The 26,402-nt window shown below is 37.1% G+C and overlaps 1 pseudogene; it reads right to left on the bottom strand.

Annotated features, from left to right (window-relative positions):
• Positions 1-22,426, bottom strand: part of LOC114625035 — a 62,361-nt pseudogene extending 39,935 nt beyond the window's left edge.
• Positions 22,427-26,402: the final 3,976 nt, after the last annotated feature.

The following is a 26,402-nucleotide window of genomic DNA, read 5'->3' as shown; positions in this document are numbered from 1 at the left end:
ATAGATAGATAGATAGATAGATAGATAGATAGATAGATAGATAGATATAGATATAGATATAGATATAGATATAGATATAGATATAGATATAGATATATTCTTCAGTGGCAACTTCTTCAGAGAATACAGTACGTTTTGCTTGGAGAATAAAAATAGTCCAAAATGAAGCATGAAACTTTGAGTTTTGGAGCAAAGATACCAAGAGAAATCTTGTTTTGCTACAAAAAGTAATTGAGTTCCCTCCCTTAGCACAGTTCAAGTCCCCAGTGTCAAACACTGCCCCATATGAACACCTAATGACCTTTCCATTTGCTGGGCCAGCAAGGGAAAACAGAAAACGTTCCGTCTCACGTTAGCTCTCTGTGTGAGTCACAAAGAATAGACCATGATTAATGAGACAGTCCCTTACAGAGTCCCAAGTGTTTCTAGTGACATTGTATTGTTTATCCACACTCAACTGTATATTCCAGGATCAAAATAGCATTCCATTTACATTTGTTAGAGGCCTTGACTTAAGTGGTTTCCATCTGCCTGCTTCTTTCTGCTAAAATGTTAGCACCACATAGTCAGAGTTTTAGTATTGCAAGCAGATCATAAAGTTCAGTAAATCCATGTAGAATGAATGAACATATAAATATCTTAGGGGCAGAGATCTTATTCAGCTATATTATCATCTGTCTGTCTGTCTGTCTGTCTATGATCTACCTATATATGTATACATCATCTATAACATCTATATCTTTATATCTACATGTATATGTATGTGTGCATTTATAAATCCTGTCCTGAGAAACTGACATCAATGTGTGTATGTGTGTATGTGTATGCAAAAGGCAGTGATAATCACCTATTGCAAAACAATCTAACTTTTTAATAAGGAGGAATATACAAAAGTACAACAAAGTCTACAGTTTGAGGGGATAGTGACAAATTTATTTTCATCTCATATGACTCTAGAAGCCACTTTCCCTCCTCAAATGGGCAAATTCAGTGTGACATACTTCTCACAGCAGGTACCAGAGAAAGCAGGCATTCTGCAGCTTTGAAAACAATGCTTTTAATAATGATATTTTTTCTCACTGCAACTTTGAGCAACACGAACGGAGTCATGTTTTTCTGCACATATCTAGAAAGGGCTAATTTAAGAAATAGAAATTCCCAAGCTTACTGCTTCCTGTGAGTCATAAAAGTTTTAATGCTTTCCACTTTCTTTTATTTATGCCTCATGTGAACCTTGCCATGTATGTGATTTATGAAAGGCTTCCTCTAACAGAAGGATGAACTCTTCATCACTTTATCTCTAAACAAACTCTTTAAGAGAATTACCTGTTAAAAGATATTTTGTGTTATAATATAATTACATCATTTCAAACCTCTATGTACTCCCTTCTCCATCAAGTTTAAGACACATACATATATATCTTCAGGGCTGAGTATTTGGTATTAGACAACTAATTGTTGATGGTGGCTCTTCTCACTCCCTGCATTTGTTAGAAGCCTGCTATTCTTTGTATACTGATAGACCCTGTGAGACTTCCTTCTTTCCTGTTAGCATATTTCTTAGTGCCTCCCTTCTTCTCTGATCAGGTAGAGCTCCTCTGAGTATCCCCCTGCGACCCTACTCCACACCACCCCCTACCCTGGCACTTCAAGTCTCTGCTAGGCACTTCCTCTTCCACTGAGGCCAGATAAGGCAGCCAAGCTTAAAGACCATATCCCACATACAGGCAACACTTTTTGAGATAGTCCCCACTCCAGTTGTTCACAGCCTACATGAAGACCAAGCTGCACATCTGCCACATATGAACAGGGACTCTCAGAGAGTTTGACCTAGATTTTCCAATACTTCACCTCTGAGAAGGAATCCTGTGTGACCAAACGAATCCTAATAAATCTATTCTCTGTGTTATATAAGCATGGTGCTTTATGGTACATGGTAAAATTCTCCCCTATAACTCTAATACATTGAAAAGTAACTACCACAAATTCCATGTCCATCTTAAAATTTAAGCATGAGATGTTGCTTGCTGCAGATACAATGATGTAAGAAGAAATCCTGCTTTATTAAGACAGCCCCTTCATCCAATATGACTTATAGTGAGGGGAAGAACAACACAGGAGAGAGTGTCACACCATGGGAGAGGCAGAGCTCAGAATGATGTGTCTATGAATCAAAGAGGACTGATGATATACAATGTTCATCCCACTAGAAGCTGATCCTCCTTGGAGGAACAAACTCTGCAAACAGACATATTAACTCCTGGCTCAGCCTACACACTGAAAGACAATAAGTATCTTGTTTTAAGCTGCTTAGTTCATGGCTCTAATTCACCATATTCTTTCAAACACAACCCAACAAAACATAAACAAAAAGCAATTGCAACTACCCTATCAATCTGAAATATCCCATCATACAAAAGTTAGCACACAGTAAAGAGACAAGCTACAAGGCTGCAAGAAGCATGGAAAGTGTTAGTATTACTAAGAAAGTAACACTGCTGTATGATTCTAAATAATGTGACATATTTGAAATGGTGGACTCTGAGAATACACTGTACTCAGCCCCAGCACTGAGATAGGCAGAATTCGATAAACCATCAGTATCAGTAGACATAGAAATCTGGTACTTAGAGACATCTCTATAAAACTACGAACAATCAGGAGATATAAAGATAAGGTATTTAGAGAATGCGCTATAAAGTTACCTGAATTCAATTTTTATATCCTTCAGAAGTTGTAACTAATAGATTGATGCTATATGAGTTATACACACATATGTTATGTGTACATGAATAACTGAATTTATGTGGAACTCAGAGCTACATACACTGTCTGCCTTGGGCTTGGTAGCAGACTAGGGGTGCAGATGGGCTCCAGGCTATAGCATATTCCTTAGAATCATAGAGTATGCAGAACTGAGTGATATGTTCATTACTACAATCATAAGAATAACACTATGAGAGCTCCCTCTTCCTTGTCTTCCTTAACTCACCCAACTGTCTTTCTTCAGTCTCCTTATAGCACTTATCTGATGTTCACATAGCTGAACATTTAATTAAGGACTTTAGCAATATAATTCTATTCTTTGCAATTCCAGTATTTTCATGAGCAGGATGGCGAACATGATTTTTTGTTTTTGTTTCCCAAATGGTGCCTAACTTATGTTCAAGAAAAAAACAAATGGACTAAATATGTGATTGGCAGGCTATTTTTGTTCTATCAGTTCTTCCATCATTTCAAATATCTTCATTAATCTGTTGGTTTAAATGCATTGAATAGGTATAGAGAGGCCATTTCTCTCAATTTCTCTATTGGTGATTGTGCATCTAGTTTTTAGCTCTCAGGTGTTTTTATAATGTATTTTTCCATTTATTTTTGATAAACTGTTCTTTCATTTGCTCTTTATTTTTGGTTTCAGATAAAATATTTTTAGGCTCAGATTAAAATAATAAAATAATTATCAAGAAAGTATCTTGGACTCCCTGGAGGAGTTATTATTTTTTCATTTTTAAATTATAATTACAATCATGCTCATTGGGATAATCTTCCAATACTTTCAGACAATATTTTTGTATAAATACATTTGTTGTTGTTAATTTGCTATAGATTCCTGGGAAGCAAAAGACTATTAATCTTGGGCATTTGAGTATGCTGCCAACTGGAAGAATTGGTTTCTGATACATTTAGATTGCAGTTAATAGTTCATTGATGTTTGGCTGAATAATAAACTGAAATTATCTTAGAATTATGAGTCGCTGGGTAAATTGTAAGGAAAAGATGAAAGTCTAGATTTCTATAATGTTTATCTCTGTCTTCTTTTAAATATTACTATTTCAAATATGTGAATATATAAATAATGATAGAAATTCAACTGTGGAATAACAAAATTGGATTCCATTCTGAAGCCAGAAGATAGAGAATGAACTGTGAAATATTCTGTGATAAGTCATGTAAACATGAACTCACACTCCAAGACACTCAGCCTTTTGCCCCTTACTTGAAATGCATGCATAAGGAAACAGGAAGTTTCCTCTTTGTTGTCACTTCCTATTTTCTTCTTAAACTTTTTTCTTTCTTCTAGAATCACTCATCATTTCCTGTGGTAAAAACTTTCAGAAACGCTTCTTTTAGTCTTCAGAGTCTATTATGAAAGATGAAGTCTATAAGGAAGATGTTTAGGTCATTCTCAGAGTTTTCATGCCATAATGGCCAAGGAATATACAGACATAATCCCAGTCACAAATGGGTGGACAGGAGTTCATGAGTATCATAATGATACCTAGCTGTGGGTACATGCCTACTCTAGGGTTGCATTTAGAATATTCACACTAAATGGTCTATGTTCAATCTCAACACTGTGAGTCTGGAGTGCTTGGGAGAGTTCTGACAGCATCAGGGAAACAGCTGAGCATTCCATGACCTTCAAAACATGGGCCAATTATAAAGAAAAGAAGACCCTCTCTACTTCTTCAAAAATCTCTCCACATATAAACTTTTACAGAGAATTTGATTTCACCTCAAATGTCCTTTAGTCATTTCATACCTTCTCCAATGGAACTCTGAGCTTAGACAGGTTGTCTCAGTTGTCATCTACTTTGCCCCACTGGGTAGAATAGGAGGACTTGGCAGATGTTGCCTATACCAACTCACCTGTACAACATTCCCTTGATATCTTGTCCTGGATCATGATATTTGATATCTGGTCCTTCCATACTGCCTGGACTTAGAAACTGACTTCTGCTTTCTTTGTGACCTACTTTATCTAATCTATAAACAGAATAAGAACCTTCTTTTTTTGTTATTGTCATTGTTGTTTTTTCTTCTGAAAGACTACAATAACCATGCCAACCTAAGCAGTTAGGATGGGATTCTAGCCATGAAATTTTAAGGGCTAATAAATACTCCCCTAAAGTGCTAAATGAAATAGATTGATACTCAGTTTCTCAAAAGCAAATGGTCTCCACACTTAGAAACCCAGAGTCTGGACTATGAAATGTCCACAAAGCAGTCCCATGTGTACTCTTCACAGAGAACATGCAAATTTTCCATAGGGGTAAAGACTGCTTTGTTCTTACATGTTTCAATGAAATCCATGAACTGAGTTTTAGCCTTTGAATGCTTATTATTTCTAAATCCTCAATTTTGTATTTTAAAAGGTTCTAGTTAGCTTAACAGACAACTTGACACAAACTAGATTTACCTGAGAAGGGAGTCTCAACTAAGGAATTGCCAAGATCATATTGGTCCATGGGCAGGTAGGCGAGGAATTTTCCTGATGATTATTTTAAGAAGGAGGCCATCCTACTGTGAGAGGCATCATTTTCCATGCAGGTGGTTCTGAACTATATAAGAATGCTGGATAAACATGAGTCATCAACAAGATAGCATGCAGCATTCTTCCATGATTTCCACATCCAGGATCTTTCTTGAGTTTCTGCCTTGACTTCCCTGATGATGGACTGTAAAATGTAAGCCAAATAAATTATTTCCTTCTCTCAAGTTGATTTTGGCCATTTGTCACAGCAACAGAATGAAACTAGAACAGACAACAATGCCATTTATTTTTTTTAAAAAATCCATTAAGTAGATTATATCACGTGATGCAGATATGGACATACACGTCCATATGTCTATGAATGTGGGTGTATGTATTTCATGTATATGGCATATATATGTGGTGAATATGCAACTTTTGTGCTGATGTCTTTGCTTGTTCATGTACAGATGCTAAAGGGTAACCCCATGTTTCTTCCTTTATTATTTTGTCACATTTCTTTGAGGCAAGGTCTTTCCTTAATACTGAACTGCATTTTGCAGATAAGTTGACAGGCAAAATAAATACCCAGTGATCCTCCCACCTCCATCCTTACACCATGGAAAGTAGACATATGCATGTCCATGCATGGTATTTCACATGAATGTTGCCATCCAAATTCAGGTCCTCATGCTTAGTCAGAAAGTACTCTTACACGCACCATCTCTCCTGACCCATGCTATGAATCGTTCCAGTGACAAGAGTCTTTCTGGAAACAAACAAACAAACAAACAAAAAAAAAACCAGATGACTCTGATATGGCTTCCTGGGTTCTGAAATTTCATTTTCACACAATTCTGTATTTACAGCCACATTTTCTGCTGTTGGAGATTTGTGCTCTTGCCTTATTAAATACAGAAAGGAGGCCGTCCACAGCCACTCATATGTGCCTGGTAGCTCTTTTCTTTGAAGATTTAAACTATTCTTTCCTATGAGAAAATCTATTCTCATTTGCATGCCCTTTTAGTTAATCATGGTGGTTAATCAACTTTACATAGTTACTCAAATAAAAAGAAAACATGAAGAGGAAGAACATTCATTTCAATAAATGTAACTCAGAGAAGATAAAATCACACTTTTCCAGCTACTTAGATCATCTTTATCAGACTCGATACAGGGGGGATTTAATTTGAAAAGATAAAAGGCATTAGCTTATAATAGGTCTTTTTGTATTTCAAAGAGAGCAGAGGTCAGTAGGAAAAGCTTATCTCTCATGGAAGTTTATTCTCAAGTGGAGAGATCTGCACACCAAAGCCTTCTTGTCTGTATAAAAATACTGCTTACCTCTCAATGGTCAGTTAATTTAAGTTTAAAAAAAATATAATTTAATATCATTGAATATAGGAGTGGCTTCTTGACAAATTGAAACTTAATAAATTTTGATACAATTATAACCCACTCTAAAATCTTTTACTTAAAAATTTCCCATTCTTTTTCTCTAAACAAATTTACAGTTAAAATCAGTGAGACCATAAGAATAGTTGAATTTGGTTTTCTCTTTAGATTTTTAGCTATCCTTCAAGTTGTTCTGGAATAAAAACATATGCCATATTTTAAAAAGTAAAAAATAAATGTATTCTTTAAATTGTTACAATGAGAAAGAATGTATGTTGGTGATTGTGTGGCATACATGTATACACGTGTGGTATACATGACATGTGGTGTATGTGTGTCTGTATACATGTATATACGTACATATGGTATATCTTTGATGGTATGTGTATATTTGGTGTGCATTTGGTATGTCAGGCATACAAATATTTGGTGTGTACTGTGTGTTGTATGTGTATATGTGAGCATAGTGCATACTTGATGACATCTGTGTTTTTGATGTCTATACAATGGGTGTTGTGTGTTTGTCCATGCATGTGCTTGGATAGGTTGTGTTCACTTTATGCCCTTCCTATCAGCAAAGCGTTTTAGAAGTGTTATGTTACAAAACTTCCTCTTTGTCTAAGAAATAATGTTTAAAGCTAGTCGTAGTAAGCCTCATAAGGAGAACCATAAGGAGAATTTACAGTCTAAATTATGACTTTTTAACCCAGACCCTATTTTGGCCAGCTAAAATAAAGATTACTTGCACATCATAGGCTATGCATTAGGCAGCTTTTTCATAGGACGTTTACGGTGCACAAGATATTAAAAATTTCTAACAGAAGATTTACTTATTCTCTGGTTCCTCTCAGTATGCAGCGGGTACCATGTGGGATAGAGATCATTGTTAACAAGTAGGTAACAAGCAGGCCAGTATCTCTCCTCATGTCTTTAAAGCTACAACCAATTGTCCACTCATGGCACAATGAAAGTTTTATCTGTCGCATAGATAATAAATAATAGACAGTTTCTGAGAACTCTGAATAACTTGTTTATACTCACTGCCCAGAGCACTGTTTTGAATTTTGCACCAGTGTTTTAAATGACATGTTTCTGGGGGAGTCCACTAAGTTTAATATTTCTAAAAGTACTTAAATGTAAACAATGAATACATTAGCTTGATGCCAACTATTGGAATGTATAGTGGGTATTATAGATTTAATTGTGTTAATGCTAAGTTTCAAAGTTTAGGTCCAAGCATGGTGGTACATACCTTTAATTCTAGCATTCAGGAGATAGAGCCATGCACATGTCTGAGCTCTATGTCTGTCTACAGAACAAGTTCCAGAGCAGCCAAGCTTCAGCAATGAAGGAGTTGGAAAACATAAAGCCGGTGATAAAACAAGGGACCATGTTCCAGCTACAGCAAGCAGCAGAACACTGCAGATTCAGCCATGTGGCTCTGTCTTTAGAGTCAACGGGCTAAGGTGATGCTGGTTTGGGGGATAATCAAAAGGGAACCCGGAGTAAATGATGAAAGTGATATGCAACTTCTAAAGAAGTAGCTTGTTTAAATAAAAGTCTGGGCTTTGGTCTACAAGAGAAAACTATCATGATATCAGAAAATGCCAGCAAGTAGATTTCAAGTAGACTACAGAGCAGTGAGCTTGCCTCCATCACTGACTCCAAGTGTTCTTCTGCCATTCCCAAACACCCTTTCCTCAAGATTCCCAACAAAGCTGAGGCTGGTCCTCAGCAGCTACGTTCCCCCACACAGCCATTAACTGTCAGTAGATCTCAAGGAGAGATGGGCTCTAATGAGCCCCTCCTCCTTCTGTGATGGAATATTGAGGGCTCATTTTTTGTGGGTATCATGCGAGTAGCTACTGCTGTTCTGAGTTCATGGGTACAACAGCCACATCACAACTAGAAAACTATATTTCACAGCAAAACAACTTTAAAACACTGAAAGATAAATGAGAAAAGACAGCAGATGCTGGAAAGAGCTTCCAGGTTCTTGGATTGGCAGAATCAATATTGTGAAAATAGCTATACCTCCAAAAGCAATCCACACAATCTATAGTATCAGTGAAATCCCTGTAAAGAGTTGACTAATGTTCTTCACAGAAATAGGAAATAAAAATCCTAAAAATTATATGGAAAAAAATGAGTACCATGGAGAGTCAAAGAAATTCTATGCAGAGAGAACACAACTAAAGGAATCACATTCCCTGTCTCAAACTATAGAACAGACAACATGATAATGACCAGCACAAAAGAAAAATGTAAATCAAGAGAACTTAATAGAAGATGCAGAGATAAATTCACACTGGGACTTACATTTTTGACAAAAAGTGTCAAAACCATGTGGTGTGCCTTGTTCTCAAGCCCCAAAAGACCACCCAAGAGTTGACTTCAAAGTGAGTCTTAGACATTAGAGTCTCTTTATTACAAACTTGGGCTTGGACTCTCCTCCTACTCAACCCTAGCACAGCAGGATGAGAAGGTAGAGCAACAGGACAAGGTTTGATAGGAAATGGGAGCAAGTGAAGGGGGTGGTGTGGTCTGGCAAGTAGCTAACAGAATGACTATTGTAAGCCAACTGGTGTGTGTTCTGAAGCAAGACAGTGAACAATCACAAACAGTCTGAAAGTACATCTCAAACAATCAGTCTCGTCTTTGATTAACTGTTGTTAGGAAGTAGCTAGGGAGTAACTCTGGAGTATGGGCCAAGGAAAAGGCATGGATTCTTCCTGGTACTTGGGTGCAGCTTAGGTTCAGCTGTAGGTCAAGTTCTTAGGGTTTTTATTACTTTTAAGATGGAGACTAGTCCTAAGATAGAGTAAGTTTGGCCTCTTACATGCACTGAACAAAAGAAGAGTTTATTCAACAAATGTACTTGTGATACTGGACATCTACTTGCAAAGAATCACATCAGATCTACATCTCGTATCATGTACAAAAATCAACGGAAGCTGGATCAGAGACCTTAATTCAAAGCTGGAAACAATGAAACCACTAAAGGGAAAATACTTCCGGTTTCTTTAGCAAGAAACTTCAGGGTAGAATCCCAACACACAGGAAAAATACTGTAAGAAGTGACACATAAAATTTACCTCAGTCTTTCCAGGTAATTTTTCTAAAATCTTATATTCAGATGAAAAGGAGACAGAATCCAAGCCTCAAAGTTATCTACTAATACTCACAGGGGATCCAAGTTCTCTCTGTGCCTGAGATTTTACTAATATAAAAAGAATCCCAGACCTCTGCTAGGTAAGCATGCATTCAATGAATTTTAATAAGGATAAACAATTGCTATGTCTGTACACTTTGCTGTGCAGAGGAGTCATCTTTTCCTGACTTGTTCGCCCAGTGTGTAGAAGCAGGTAATGGCCTTAGCTTTGTTCTTTCACATTTTCTAAATATATTGAATGAACTCGGAAATATCTGATTTTCACCTCCGTTATCCTCTACCCTTTCATTTTGAGAATCCACTATATGACTTTGCAAGAAACTTTTAGATGAAGGTTTATTTTGCATGCAAAGTTCAGACTCTTATCTACTGTCATCTACAAAGAAAGCAGTCATTAACAATCCCTGAGCTTTCACTTTAGGCTATTTCTAGTGAAGTGGGAGAGGGAAGGACAAGAAGGAGGACAAAGCCAACTGGGGTTAGAGAGCCAGAGCAAGAGCTGAGAGAGAGAAATGAGAGATATAACATGAGCAAGAAAGAACATGAGGAAGAAAATGGGACCAGAAGAAGGACAGGGAAGGAAAAACACAGGAGGTAACACAGGAGAAGAAAGAAAAGAAATTTAAACTGTGTGAAAGAACATATTCAGTTAAAACTCACAGTTGGGCTCTTATCTGTGAATAGCAAATGCCTAAGATTTTAGAATACCAAATTCCCTTACATTTTGCAAAATCAAAATCTCCCTCAATGAAACTTCACCTTCACTGAATAAATAGAAAGAACATAAATCTTGTCGTTAAAAGTTTGATTTGTGATTTGAGGGCTTAACAGCACATCTATCATAAAAGGGCTTCATACTGTCATTGTTTAAAACCCTCATATTAAACATGTCATTCCTAATGGCAAGATAAGTAAATTTGAAATTGATTTTTAACTGAGGAAAATTGGGAAGGAATTCAGTGGAATCATTATGTTGTCAAGAATTCTTCATATTTTCAATAATTTCAAGGCTAATTATTTTGTTCCAAGATTATGCCAACTGTATGTCTCTTTTTCCTGAAACTTTTTTCCCTTGACAACCTTAGCGTTGTTTCTGAGAGATCAACAAGGAGCTGAAAAGGACACCTTCATCCTGACATGGTGAATGTAACAAAAAAAGTCTACCAAACTTCATGAAATCTAAATACTTCTAGATTTCCCACAATAATCCCAGACAACAATTATCTATGATTTGGCTACATACAATAAACTAACAGATAGAAACATCCCTGTACCCAAATGCATACACACACAATTCAATAATATCTCTTAGTTAGCAACAAAATCTCTTCTTACACTTTCTCTTCGTGTATCCTATTTTCTTGGATCATTAGGTTTTAGGACAATACATTTAAACAGGATCTTCCAAATGTTCATGCCAACCAAGAAATCATAGATTTGACTTTATTTGGAAGTTAGATTATTATATAATCAGTTGAGATGAGGTCTTTTATGATGTGTAAGGGTTCTGAATACAAAGACAGTAGTGCTTGCCAGAATGACACAACAAAGACACAGAGACAAGGCTATCTGAAGAGAGAAGATAAATTTATAATCATGTTTCCTTAAACAATAGAAGATCAGTGACAGTCAGCCACACCAGAAGCTAGGATAGATTCTTCCAACACTCCACAGGGCATAGCTTACTGATACCATAATTCTGAGTTTCCAGTCCCCTTGACTAGGAGAAAATTAACTTCTGTTTCAATCCAGCTGTGGTATTTTATGACAGCAGTTCTGGGAAGTAAATGCATACCCTATATCCTGTGTAGAGTTGTTCCCTTGGATGGAAGGGACTTTGAGAACCTAATGGAACCAACTCGAAGTCTCCTGGGAAAGGTAAGATACCATGAAATAAGTTGAGGAACACAGAGAAGAGTGTGTTTTCTGAATGCCTGTCTGTCAGTATTTCACTGAGCATATATCTTTCCATGCTCTAGCTGTTTCTTAATCCACTTATTTATTATGCCCTAAACATCAAGAGGCAGTGTAGCAGTATAACTTATGGCCACTCCATCACCAATCCTGTGAGGTGCCAAGCACATAGAAACTGTCCATAAATATCTGTGGAGGAGGAGCAAAGGGGGAAGAAGCCAAACTCCCCACAAATGAAGTTGAATCTTCCGGCTTCAAATTCATTTGTCCAAGCTCTGATGATATCAGAAAAAAAAAAGAAAAAAACACACTTGCAATGCACAACTCTCTTTACAAATTTACTGAAGAGTAACTCAGCCTTATTGTAAAATATAATTTACCACAAGTGTTAAGAAGGTCATTAAATTTTATGACATCTATTATGTTCAGCATTAGGGAAAGGAAATAATAGTCTTAGAGCTATTGGGGACTTTAGAATAATCTTTCCCACATTGCTTTTGTATACATTAGAAAAACACAAGTCTGAAGAAAAGTGACAAAACATGTGTGCTCCAACTCCTAGCTTGGTGTCTTGCATGCTGTATTATATTTTATTTCAGGACATCAGCCATGATCTCTTAGAGGCTTTAAATGTACAAGATAAAAATGAAGTCTATGTTTATCCATGAATTGGTGTCATTTCACATTGTAAAATGTTAAAGTTTAATAACATCTGTTTTTCCCAAGTTATCCCTGACGGAGTCTTTTTATTCAAATGTATTTTATTTTTCCTTTGAGAATTTCATACATGTATGCAATGTATTATGATTAGACCTACCCCTTCATTCTTCCTTCCTACTTTCCAAGGCTCCTCCCAACACATTTTCAAAATTTCATGTCTTTTTTTCATTTCCTTTTGTGTATATGTGGGTGTTTTGTCTGCATCTATGTCTGTGTGTCATGTGTATGCAACACTCTTGAGGTTAGAAGAAGGTATCTGATTCTTAAAGACTGGAGTTACAGACTGTTGTGAGCCATCAAGTGGCTGCTGAGATTTGAATCCAGGTCATCTAGAAAAACAGTCAATGCTCTTAACCACTGAGACATAATCTCTGGTGTACCTCCTGTTCTCTTTATTCTTAAAGTGCATCTAATTAGGGATACACTTTGTATCTATTTATCTAATTTGTATCTAATTAGGGATAACTATATCTGACTGTCTTTCTTATGATATTGCTGACCTCACATTGAATAATGTTGAATGTTTTGAAAAATGTACATCAATTTATTCTACCCAATATTTTGGGTGATCAGAAAATACTTTCTAGTTCTTCAGCCTGTCTAACCACATAGTTCTTTCAGATTGCAGCATTCCCTTCCCCTGGAATTCTCTAAGCACAGATATCTCCAATGTCTTCATTCATCCCTGTTGGGGAAGACCAAAGTACTAACTGATCCCAACCCTTTTGCTTTTTTTTTTTTTTGTAACTTAGGAAAACAATAAATGTTAGTGCATTATGATAGAAACCCATATTTTTAATTTTTAACCATGTTGAAGAAAATACCCCATAATTTACCAAAGATTTCTTTGTGCATAGACTATTTGATTTCAACATAAAGATTATAAACTCGACCCATTGAAAGAAAAGAAAAAAAAGCAATCAAATTTGCCCCAAATTCAGTGACAAATTTAAACCTCATATGCATTAAAATGTCTCCAGACTTTATCAAGGAACAAAGCTGTTTTAACCAGCCTCCTTTTTGGTACACTCCAATACCTGGCCCATAAATTCCCTCTGTTTACTGATAAATGGCCATAATTTAAGTAACATTGGGATCCATTTCCCAGGCTTTTTATTAGCTTCTCTGAATTGATTAATGTTTCATAAACTCTGCTTGAGGGAGAAAAAAGATAGCAATTGTGGTTTTGGTGAACGCTTTTTAAAATGTGAATTTCACTTTACATGATGAAACCATAGCGCCATCTGTCGGATAAAATGAACTTTCTTCAGTAGGAACCAAGTCTAAATCACTTCCTTCCTCAGCCTCAAGAGAAGTTTGTTAGCAGGAATGACAAATGCTGGAAGGGATATCCCATTTAAGCACAGGCTTAAGCTCTAAAACCAGCATGAAGTGATTGGCTGGCAAGAAATGAATATAAATTCAAGTGTTCAAACAATGATTTGACCATTCTTTACTCATGCCATTGGTGACCTAAGGAGATGGCTTAGTGGGTAAAGTGTTTGCTATATAAATATGAAGACCCTCATGAGTTCAGGCCCCTAGAACTCTTGTAAAATTGAAAACCATCATCTGTAATCCCAGAATTCTTAAGGTGAAATCAGAGATAGATAACAGAATCTCTAGAAGCTTGCAATTCAGCTAGCCTAGCAAAAAAGAGGCTGTGTTGTGTCTGTCTCTATCTCTGTCTCCGTCTCTGTCTGTCTTTTTCTCTCTCACACACATACACACACATGCTTCTTTTAAAAGAAAAAAAGAAAATGCCTATAGTGCAGTACTTTAATGGAGCCAATCATTGCAGATCAGGGCTGGATAATATTTAATACCACTCTGAGATACTTGAAATCTTAATTCAAATTTCAGAGCTATAGACTTAATACCGAGAACACTCAGTGTATGATTTTAATCTTAAGTGTAACCACCTCATTCTTCTTATTTGTAAGAATTTTGAATATTTGCACTGTGATTAGAGTATGTAAAGAAAAGATCTTCATGGGAGGGTGCTGCTGCAGGAGATATATTCAACTGTGAAACTTATGCAGGCAAAAGCCATGGAGGAATCGATTTACATACAGCAGTAACTCCACAAGCAATCCTTTTCATATGTCAAACTTTAACACCTTTTCTACCAGGGCCTAGGATGACTTGGCACACAATGCAGAAGCATGCAATAAAACAAGATCTCTTAAAGGTAATGATTTCAAAAGGTCTCACAAACTTCCAGCATACAGGTGGTGTAAAGTGAGAGATGCCAAGCTTCTTAACAGATGGACATCTTGGTACCTCATCAGAGCTGTAGAATGCTGTCACACAGGAGTGCAGTGTGTTGACAGACTCTCTTAAAGTCCTCCACCATTCAAATTTCATCAAAGAAAATATTCTTTCAGGAGGGATCGCTGGGAACAAAACTAGATCTTATTTTTAAAAATCCTAAGACAGCAAAATTTAATTAATTTGTACATCATATGGGAGAAATTTTCTACATACTGTCAAGATTTTTATAGATTAGCCTTTATTTCAAAATTACTTTTATTAACTATCAGTGGAGGAACAATTTATACTATACTATGTTATATATTCTGATATTTTTACACATGTAACAATGTACCTTAATTAGACCCAGCTATACTCCCCCAATTCCCCTCTATGCCTTGTTCCATCTCAGCATATCTCTCCATTCCAATGTCCTCTGTCTGTCTGTGTGTACACATATACATATGTACATATATACATATATACACATACATATATGCATATATACATATATACATGTATATATACACACATATATGTATGTTTATTATATATATATATACTCCTACTGAGTAAGTGCTGCCCCCATGCACATGTGTATGGATCTATCCACTGTGGAATGTACATTCTACTCATATGCAGCTGGCCCAGTGAAAAGTGCTTCTCTTTCCCCCAATACTCATCAGCCACCAGCCATCAGCCATCAACTGCCAGTGCTCCTCCAGCAGATGAAAGGTCCTGGCAGCTCCTTCCCACTCCATTCTGGAACTATAAGTGTTTGATCTCTTGCAGGTGATCACAAGTGCTGTGAGTTCATATGAGCAAGAGTCATGTCATGTCCAAAGGATAATGTTTCACAAAACTCTTTCCTACTCTTTGGCTATTACATTATTCTACTCTCCCTGAGCCTCGGAGTTGGGAATGATATAGATACCCTCTCTATTGCTGTACACTTACAGTCACTAGTTTCTATCACTCTGGGGAGTCTCTACATTAACTACTAACAACCGCAATAAGAGGTTTCTCTATCCAAGATAAGAGAAGTACACACCTGTGAGTATAAACATACTCATTTAGAAGGCAGTTTGATTACAGGTCCATATAGAAACAGCACATTAATAGATTCTCCCCTTTGGCCAATATTTTCCCAGCCTTCTGGTCTGGCCACGTTTTTAGATCTAGGAATGAACATCCTCCTATGCATGTTAAAGATTCCAACTCTTAATTTAGAGTAATTGTAACGAATGTTTTTATGTGATTATATAGAACAATACTAAATGTTGACCTTAAAGAATTAGTTGACTACTATCAATTATTTGCATCATATGGAACTGAAATACTACATCTTTTCCTTTGGAAAGGGGAATATGGAAAGGATAAACATAGGTGGAAATTGTTTCTTCAACTAGGAGATGGTCATTGATGTTGCAAAAGCTATTTTTCCATGTTGTATGAAAGGTAAATACTATGTATATGATATTTACCAAAAATTGTGAAAATAAGTATGTGACAAGAAAATGCAGGCTAGTTCCAAACATATTGTGGCTTCTCCAGTTTTAGCATTCATCTATTTAAATGAATTCAAGGGCAGTATGACAAACGTTGAAGTCACTGGACATTAAAATGTTTCTGTATATTTTATTCTTCTTCCACAAAAAAGACAAGTAGTATGTTTGAGACAAATAGCATGAGTACACTGAACCCATGTGCATTATGATATACAACATATTTATTATTGCAAATGAGAAGTGTTGTATGTTTTTTAATCTACTTGGCCCTCGCTTTCTTCCTGCTCAACTTTGTGTAACAAGTGTAACTGTCACACATCTATCTGCAAATTATTTAAATAATACTTTAATAATGATAGTTCTAATTTTATCATCCTTAACTTATCTCTATGGTATTGTGGAGAGTCACAAACTCAATAAAAGACACCTTAGAGCTGAGGAGATGGTTCTGTCAGCAAAGTGCATACTGTACAGGCATGGGTATCTGAGTGCCACTGCCAGAATCTCTACAGAATTGTTGGTCATGATGAAGAATGTCTATATTCCTAGAAGTGAGGAGGCAGAGACAGGAGGATAGTTGGGGCTCACTTTTTACCTAATTGAGTCTAACTAAGTGTGTTTCAAGTCCAAGGGAAACTCTGTTTCAAAGGAGATGTATGACACTTTCTGAGGTAGATATCTGCAGTTGTCCTCTAACTTCCACATTCATGTGTACCAAAAGGTATGCACATACATGCACACACACACACATACACATACACATGCATGCACACACACATACACTCATAAAAGGGAAAATTCATTATAGCATACTTGCCACACTTGTCATTATTAATGCTTACATGGAACTCTTAATCTCAAGTGTTCTCCATCTGATGTTTTGTGTACTGAGTAATTCTGCCGCTATATTTGATTACCATTTTCTTGTGATAAAAGTGAATGAAAAATCTGATATCTCGATCCAAATGGAAGGCTTGTATTCATACAAGAGACTCCCTCTCCTGTAATATTTTAGTTTCTACTTCTGCATGAATTGTTTGAAAAATGATTACACAGCAGACGCAATTATATCTGAAGAAAAGTGAGTAGTTATTGTTTATTTGTGTTTATATTTTCCACTTAAAAATTTATGCATGCTCATTATTTTAGAAATTAATGACTTAAAGATAAAATTAATGAATCCATAATTCTACTTTATGGGTCAGTAACCATTCGTTGTTACTTCAACCTTATAAACATCCTTGAGACTGCCTTCCCACACATCTCTCCATCTGCTGGTATTTGACTATAAACCACTTTAATTATATTTACTAACAGAGAAATGAGTGTAGACAAGTATTGTCAAACTTCCTGAGGTACAGGAGCTAGTATTTGTTGATAGCATTCTGGGTATGGGTAAGATTTTAAGTACATTGACAGAAATAGATCTTTTGACAATAAAGTGAAGTAATTAATTCTATTATTTTCTTTTTTATAAAAGTTAAAAATTAAACAGTTTGCCTTAGTGTTAGAATCTAACTGAATCCATGAACGTCTGTACTCGAAACCTTGGCTTCTTCCATAGAATCAGGGGAAAGAATGGTGTCTGATAGGAGAGGTGGCAGCTATTTTAAAGGGAGAACTAAAGGAAATAAAGAAGGATTACTGATCATTGCTTTTTGAAGAACAAGTCGATTTTCAAAACCAAAAGGAATTACTACTTGGATTCATACTAAATGTAGATACATTGGGTCACAGTGGCCTCTTCTGGTGAAGATAAGAATATCAGAAATAATTATTAAAATTATAAATGTTTAATATGGTATTTCAACTATGTGCATAAATTTAGAAATTTCTTTTCTTTATGAATACTAATTTGAAAAATAAAACACCCGGTGACATGATGTTAGATGCTCAGGGCTGGTGTTCTTATGGACCACAAAGTATCATCATGAAGACATAGTGTCAGTTTGAACAAACACAGAAATGAGTCTTCCCAGTGATTTCATCTTTGGCAAATGTTTTATCCATTACAGAGCTCAATCTGAACAAAAGGAAAAAGAAAAAAGTGAAAGGTATACCAACCATGCTTCTACTTGATGACCTGTTGCAATTTATAAGTAAATATTCATTGTGATGACACTCTTACAAGGACTCTATGAAATCATGGTAGATCTCACAAGTTTAACATGAGAACAATAAGGATCAAACTTCTTTGTTTTCCATAATGAACAGAATGAGGCATGCTAAATGCCATCTGTCCTTGCACATGTAGACCCATCTTAAACTTACGTTAATTATCCCTATCACAATTTTGTTTTTTTATTTTATTTTTTACTTATTCAGTTTACATCCTCCTGGCTACCCCTTCCCCAAATCCTTCCTCCATCCCTCCTCCCCTTCTCCTCTGACCAATTGGTGGCCTCTTGGGAATGCCCCAACCCTAGCACTTCAAGTCTCTGCAAGAATAGGCGATTCTCCCACTGAAGCCAGACAAGGCAGCCCAGCAAGAAGAACATATCCCATGTATAGGCAACAGCTTTTGGGGTAGCCCCTGCTCTAAATGTTTGGGACACACATAGAGACCAAACTGCACATCTGCTACATATGAGAGGGGAGGCCTAGATCCAGCCCAAGTATGTTCCTTGATTGGTGGTTCAGATTCTGAGAGCCCCAAGGGTCCAGGTTAGTTGACACTGTTGGTCTTCCTGTTGAGTTTCTATCTGCCTTGTGGCCCGCAATTTTTCCTATTCTTCCATGAGAGTCCCCAAGCTCCATCCACTATTTGGCTCTGGGTTTCTGTATCTGTCTGAGTCAGCTTCTGGGTGGAACCTCTCAGAGAACAACATGCACTGTGTGCAAGCATAACACAGTATCATTAATAGTGTCAGGGATTGGTGCTTGTCTGTGGGATGGGTCTCAAGTTGGGGCAGTTATTGGTTGGCCATTCCCTCAGTCTCTGTTCAATCCCCTGTGCTTACATTTCTTGTGAACAGAATAAATTTGGGGTTGAAAGTTTTGTGGGTGGATTGGTGTCTCTATCGCTCCACTGTGGTTCCTGCCTGGCTACAGATGGTGCCCTCTTCATGTCTCATGTCCCCAATATTGTGAGTCACAGCTAAGATCACCCCCCATTCTTGGGCTCTTCCCTTATCCCAGGTCTCTCTCTCTCTCTCTCTCTCTCTCTCTCTCTCTCTCTCTCTCTCTCCAGTTCTGGAGATGCTCCCTACCTCCTTACCCATGTTGATTTCAATTCATTTTCACAGCCATCTGGCCATCTCTCCTGTTCTTCTCCACACCTGATCCTGAACCCTCCATGTCTCACCCAACTCCCTCTCTAATAGTTCCCTCCCTCCACCTGCCTTTTATGACTGCTATATTCTTCCATCTAAGTGAGATTCAAGATCCTTGCTTGTGCCTTCTTTCCTGTTTAGTTTCTTTTGAGTCTATGGAGTGTAACACAGTACCGGTATTTTATGGCTACTATCCACTTATAAATCAGTACATACCATGCATGTCCTTTCGAGACTGAATTACCTCATTCAGGATGATATTCTCAAGTTCTATGCATATGCCTGAAAAATTCATAATATCTTTGTTTTTAATAGCTGTACAGTATTCTATTATGTAGATATACCACATTTTCTTTACCCATTCTTCAGTTGAGGAACATTTAGGTTGCTTTCAGTTCCTGGCTATCATGTATAACATTGCTATGAATATAGTTGGGGAAGTGTCTTTGTGAGATGTTAGATCCTCTTTAGGTTATGTACCCAGGAGTCGTATAGTTAGGTTTTGAGATAGAATAATTCCCAGTTTTCTGAGAAGCCACCAAATTGATTTCCAAAGTGGTTATAAAAGTTTGCATTCCCACCAGCAGTAAAGAAGTGTTCTTCTTGTTCCACATACTTCCTAATTTTTATTATTTCTTCAGTTTTTTATCTTAGTCATTCTAATGGGTGCAAGATGGAACTTCAGAGTTATTTTGATTTGCATATCCCTGATGATTAAGGACCTTGAACATTTCTTTAAGTGCTTCTCAGCTGTTCAAGATTCCTCTGTTGAGAATTCTCTGTTCAGTTCTGTACACCATTTTTTAATTGTGTTATTTGAGTTGTTGGTGTCTAACTTCTTGAGTTCTTTGAAATTTTGTATATTAGCCCTCTGTCAGATGTAGGACTGGTGAAGAGCCTTTCTTAATTGGTAGGCTGCCATTTTGTCTTTTGACAGTGTCCTTTGCCTTACAGAAGCTTTTTGCTTTCATGAGGTCCCATTTATTAATTGTTGATCTTACACCATGAGCCATTGGTGTTCTGTTCAGAAAATTGTCTCCTGTACCAATTCGTTCAAGGGTATTTACCACTTTCTCTTCTATAAGCTTTAGTGTATCTGGTTGTATGTTAAGGTCCATCATCCCCTTGGATTTGAGTTTTGTGTAGGGTGATAAATATGGATCTATTTTCATTCTTCTACATGTAGACATCCAGTAGAAAAACACCATTTGTTGTAGATGATTTCTTTTTAACATTGTATGGTTTTGGCTTCTTTTTCAAAAATCAAGTGTCCATAGGTCTGTGTTTTTATTTCTGTGTATTCAATTAGATTCCATTGACCAATATGTCTGTTTCTGAACCAATACCATGCAGTTTTTTTTTTAATCACTATTACTCTATAGTACAGCTTGAGGTCAAGAATGGTAATTTTTCTATAAGTTATTTTATTATTCAGGATTGTTTTGTCTATCTTGTTTTTAGGTTTGTTTGTTTGTCTTTCCATATGAAGTTGAGAATTGCTCTTTTGAGAGCTATAAAAAAATTGTGATGAAATTTTTATGGGGATTGCATTGAATCTGTAGATTGCTTTTGGTAAGATGATTATTTTCACTATGTTAATCCTACCTATCCATAAGCATGGGAGATCTTTCCATCTTCTGATATTTTCTTCAATTTCTTTCTTCAGAGATTGAGGTTTCTGTCATACAGACCCTTCGCTTGCTTGGTTAAGGTTACACCAAGATATTTTAAATTATTTGTGGATATTGTAAAGGGTGGTGTTTCCCTCATTTCTTTCTTGGCCCATTTATCATTTGTATATAGGAGGGCTACTGAATTCTTTGAGTTGATTTTGTATCCAACCACTTTGTTGAAGGTAATTGATAAGTTGTCAGAGTTCTCTGGCAGAATTTTTGGGGTCACTTATGAATGCTTTCATATCATCTGCAAATAGAGATACTTTGTCTTCTTCCTCTCCAATTTGTATCTTCTTGATTTCCTTTAGTTGTCTTATTGCTCTAGCTAGTATGTTGAATACTATATTGAATAGGTAGAGATAGAGTGGGCAGCTTTGTCTTGTTCCTGATATTAGTAGAATTGCTTTTAGTTTCTCTCCATTTAGTTAGATGTTAGCTATTGGCTTGTTTTGTATTGCTTTAGTTTAGTATGTGTCCTGTATCTCTGATGTCTCTAATACCTTTCATGTAAAGAGTTGTTGGATTTTATCGAATGCTTTTTCAGTGTCTAATGAGATAATCATGTCATTCTTTTTCTTTCAGTTGCTTTATATGGTGGATTACAATTGGTGGATTTTTGTATATTGACCCATCTCTGCATCCCTGGAATGAAGCCTACTTGACCTGGATGGATGATGCCTTTGATGTGTTTCTGGATTCGGTTTGCCAATGTTTTATTGAGTATTTTTGTGTCAATGTTCACAAAGAGAAATTGGTCTGAAGTTCTTTTTCTTTGTTGAGTTTTTGTGTGGTTTACATATCAGGCTGACTGTTGTCTCATATAATGAATTGGCAGTGTTGCTTCTGTTTCTATTTTGTAGAATAGTTTAAGTGTTGTGCCCAGATCACAAGGTCCTCACAAACCACCAAAGATCACCAGGACTCCAATTCATATGTAAAAGCGAAGAGTCTTTAAGCTTGATCTCTAACCTTCCAACCTCTCCAACACAGTGGATGGTGTGGAAGGTGATGAGCTGGTAGTAGTCTGTTGTTGTTGTTCTTGTTCTATAGATTTTGTGTTTTGATTATTATGTGCCAGAAGGATTTTCTTTTCTGGTCCAGTTTTATGGTGTTCTATAAGCTTCGTTTATGTTTATAGGCATTTTTTCCTGTAGACTGGGAACATTTTTCTCTACGATTTTGTTGAGAATATCTCCTGGTCCTTGAAGCCGGAAGTCTTCACATTTTTCTAATCCTTTTATTCTTAGGTTACGCCTTCTCATGGTATCCTAGATTTCCTAGATGCTTCCTGTCAGGATTTTTTTTTAGATTTACCATTTTTTGACTGATGTATCAATTTCTTCTGTTGTATCTTCTATGCCTAAGATTCTTTCTTTCATGCCTGCATTCTGTTAGTGATGCTTGCATCTGTTGTTTTTGTTCTCTTCCCTAGGTTTGTCACTTCCAGGATTTCCTCCATTTATGTTTACTTGATTGCTTCTATTTCTAGTTTCAGGTCTTGTACAGTTTTGTTTCCTTCACCTGTTTAATTGTACTTTTCTATATGTCTTTAAGAGATGCATTTGTTTCCTCTTTAACAACCTCTATTTGTCTGATTGTATTTTCCTGTATTTCTTTAAGGGATTTATTTATTTCCTCTGTAAAGGCCTCTATCATTTTTATAAGAATGGATTTAAGGTCATTTTCTTGTGTTTCAGTTGTGTTAGGATAGCCAGGGCTTGCTGTAGCGGAGTAATTGTGCTCTGGAAATGTCATATTGCTCTTGTTTTTGTTGATTGTGTTCTTTCCAGGACTTTCAGCCATCTGGATGCTTTTGTCCCTGGATGTTCTTATTATAGTAGGTATTGGAAGGAGGATAAACCTTGATGGTTCTAATGTGGCAGGCCTCTAATGGGCATCCTTGTACTGTATGGTTCCAAAACTGCAGGTTTATATGGTTCTGGAGCCACAGGTATAATGAAGGCATCTTTTCTGGTCCAGTCTAATGGTGTTCTATAAGCTTTGTTTATGTTTATAGGCATTTTTTCCTGTAGATTGGGAACATTTTTCTCTACGATTTTGTTGAGAATATCTCCTGGTCCTTGAAGCTGGAAGTCTTCACATTTTTCTAATCCTTTTATTCTTAGGTTACGTCTTCTCATGGTATCCTAGATTTCCTAGATGCTTTCTGTTAGGATTTTTTTTTTTAGATTTACCTTTTTAGATGGCAGGAGAATGGAGGTCCCCCTGGGATGGCAGCAGGATTCTCAGGGTAGCTTGTCTTGGCCTAGAAAACAGCTAGCAGGGAAGATGCTGGTGGGAGGGAAGCTAACCTGGATTGTTCAGGAGTTTCAGGTATGATGAAAGTTGAAGGACAAGTAGCAAGAAAATGGAGGTCTCCCTGGGATAGCAGCCTGCTCAGGAGAGCTTGGTTTGGCCCAGAGGGCTCAGAGAGCAGGGAACATGGGAGGTTGAAAGGAAGCTTATCTGTATGGTTCAGGATCTGTAGGTCTGAAGAAGATGGGGGGGAGAGGTAAATGGAGAATGGAGATACCCCTGAGACAGTGGGCTGATCAGAGCAGCTTGACTTGGCCCAAAGAACTCAGAGAACAGTGAAGATGAGTGGGGAAAGGGAAGCTAACCTGTATAGTTCAGAGTTTCAGGTTTCATGAAGATGGGAGGATTGGTCCAAGACAATAAAGTCCCAGCCATCATTTTTGAACAGGCAAAATAATGGAAGGAAATCCACTGTTTACTCAGCTTGCTTTCTATAGGTATACAGGGGAAAATAACCTCAGCAAATGTCCATTTCCTTCTCATGCTAACCAAGCATAGTGACAGTTTCGGGAGACAGTATGTACAACATGGTAGTTTTAGAAAATAGTTGTTTAACCTTCAAGATTGCTGTCTGATTTACACCAAAAAATTACAAGAGTAGAAAGATAGCCTACAGAATAAGGAAAACCATCTTTGGCAGCTATATATTAAACAAGGAATAGATTTACAGGCTTTATAAGGACTGCAAAGTTAAACATGCCTCCTCAAATCCTTGAGTCCCAGAGAAAGATAATTGTATGAACTAAGATTCCTGTCTGTTACGAGATGATGAATTCCAGACTGGAATCAAGAAGCCCAAATGATCTCTGAACTCCATGCTTCATGACACTTCTAATCACACAGAGGATATCGTAATAGCCTTTGATTTCTGTGTGTCCACTCAGTATGTAAGTAGTATCTGGATATATCAAGGGATTATTATATTAAGTGTAGAACCAGTATGTCTTTCTCTGAATATGATGAAAAAACACTAAGGTAGTTCATGTTTTGTATTTGTAGTGACTGGGAGTGATGCTTTGCCAGGGTCAGTGATGCTCTGCATAGACAGTGAGGCTCTGTAAGGGCGCTGATGCTCTGTATGAGCCAGGTGATGCTCTGCAGGGATAATGATGTTCTACATGGACAGTGACGCTCTGTAGGGGTAGTGGTGCACTGCAGGGGCCAGTGATGCTCTTCAGGGGCAGTGATGTTCTACATGGACAATGATGCTTTTTGTGGTCCAGGTTTTACTCTGTAGAGGTCAGTGATGCTCTGTAAGGAAGCCAGTAAGAAGATTTCATCTCTGGCTCATGGGCATCCTTGCATTAATGTAGGTGTAGAACTTCAAAGCCCTTCAAACAAAACTGCAGCATGCTTAGGTAACGTTTTACACCATGTTATTTATGTTTTTAATATAATTTATTTTGATTCAATATTATTATGTTTTGGATGTGTGTGTATGTTCATACATGTGTATTTATGTATTTGTGCGTATGGAATCCAGAGGTCATACTTAGTCACTGTCTACTTCATTTTTTGAGACAAGGGCTCTCATTGAACCTGGAATTTACTTACTTGGCTATATTGTGAGCTCCAGAGAATCCCAGCTCCTCCCCTCAGCTCTGAAGTTATACATACATATTGCTGAGCAGTACCCGCAGAAAGGTTCTCATGTTTGCATGGTAAGTGCCCTGCCAGTTAAGCCATCTCCTTAGCCTGCCAGACCCAGAGGGAATTTCTTAAACGGAACCTAAAGCTACTTGAGAATTTCAGATTTAGTCTTTTGTTTTTTTCTCATCCATTAAACATTTTCCAGCTATCTCCACAGACTTGCTGAAGAGACAGCTCACTTGGTCAGTCTCTGAAGGCAAGTGCTGTGGTTTCCCTGAGCCATGTAGCCCCTGAATGCTACAGTCATCAGACAAATTCAAAAGATGTCCTTAATCTAACTCTCTAAACCAGAAATAATTCACTTTTAAAAAAAAGCTCATTTAAAACCAACCTAAGTTTATATTCTATTTACATGGGCTGTAACATGAATCATACTGACCTAAAGTACACAGAGCAAGTCAAGAGTCTGTAAAGTTAGAAACCCCATGGCTCTGGGATGCAATAGGCTCTCAATTATTGTACTCTGCTGATAAGAAGGCTTATCTCTCTGTTGTGGTTTTGTAATTATCCACTTTCTCCTGTATTTCCTTTTCCCAGGCTGCAGGAGGGTCTGCCATCTATCATCAGACAATTTACTTAAGGTAACTCTGTTGGGAAATGTTTCTACCTCTGCACAGTAATGAAAAACATATCTCACCATTGCATGGATTTAAATATTTCTAACCATATGTTCCTTTCTGAGGTGTGCATCCTGACATATATTTCATCTGATAGCTTATGATGTACCTCGATGTGGACAGCTTTCTTGACATCCATATTGGACTCCTGGTCCCAAGGTATTTGTATAGGAACAGAGAGCAGCTTTTACAAAAGTTCATATTAAGTTGAATTGCAGTTTCCTATGAATCTGCCAACCTCTCACCAAATTAGACAGTGCTGAGCAAAGGGTAACCCATTCCATGCTGCTTTCATACAGATTGTGCGCAGAGAAAGGCCCTTGAAACTATTATAAAATATCCAAACTTGAGTGTAGATGTAAACCCTGAAGTCAACTTGGCATTGTTTTGCACACAGTCAGCTTCTTTATGCAAGCTGCGGATCAGTGAATCCTCTTGTTGTTCACAGAGCCATGTGCTATTTCCAGATGACATGAAGAATGTCAAAAGCATGTTGTCACCAAGACAACATAGCTGTTGGTCACTGCGTGGGCCTCTGGTAACCTAATTAGACTTGGTAATATAACCTCACGCCTGGATTTCCATCCCCACACTGTCCCAGCAAGGGCAGGATGGACTTCTCCAGTCCACATAACTCAACACTTACCTTTGAGTC

Source organism: Grammomys surdaster, unplaced genomic scaffold (genome assembly GCF_004785775.1).
Source record: "Grammomys surdaster isolate TR1022 unplaced genomic scaffold, NIH_TR_1.0 212, whole genome shotgun sequence".
Lineage (NCBI taxonomy): Eukaryota > Metazoa > Chordata > Mammalia > Rodentia > Muridae > Grammomys > Grammomys surdaster.
This window is presented reverse-complemented; position numbering and strand designations above follow the sequence as displayed.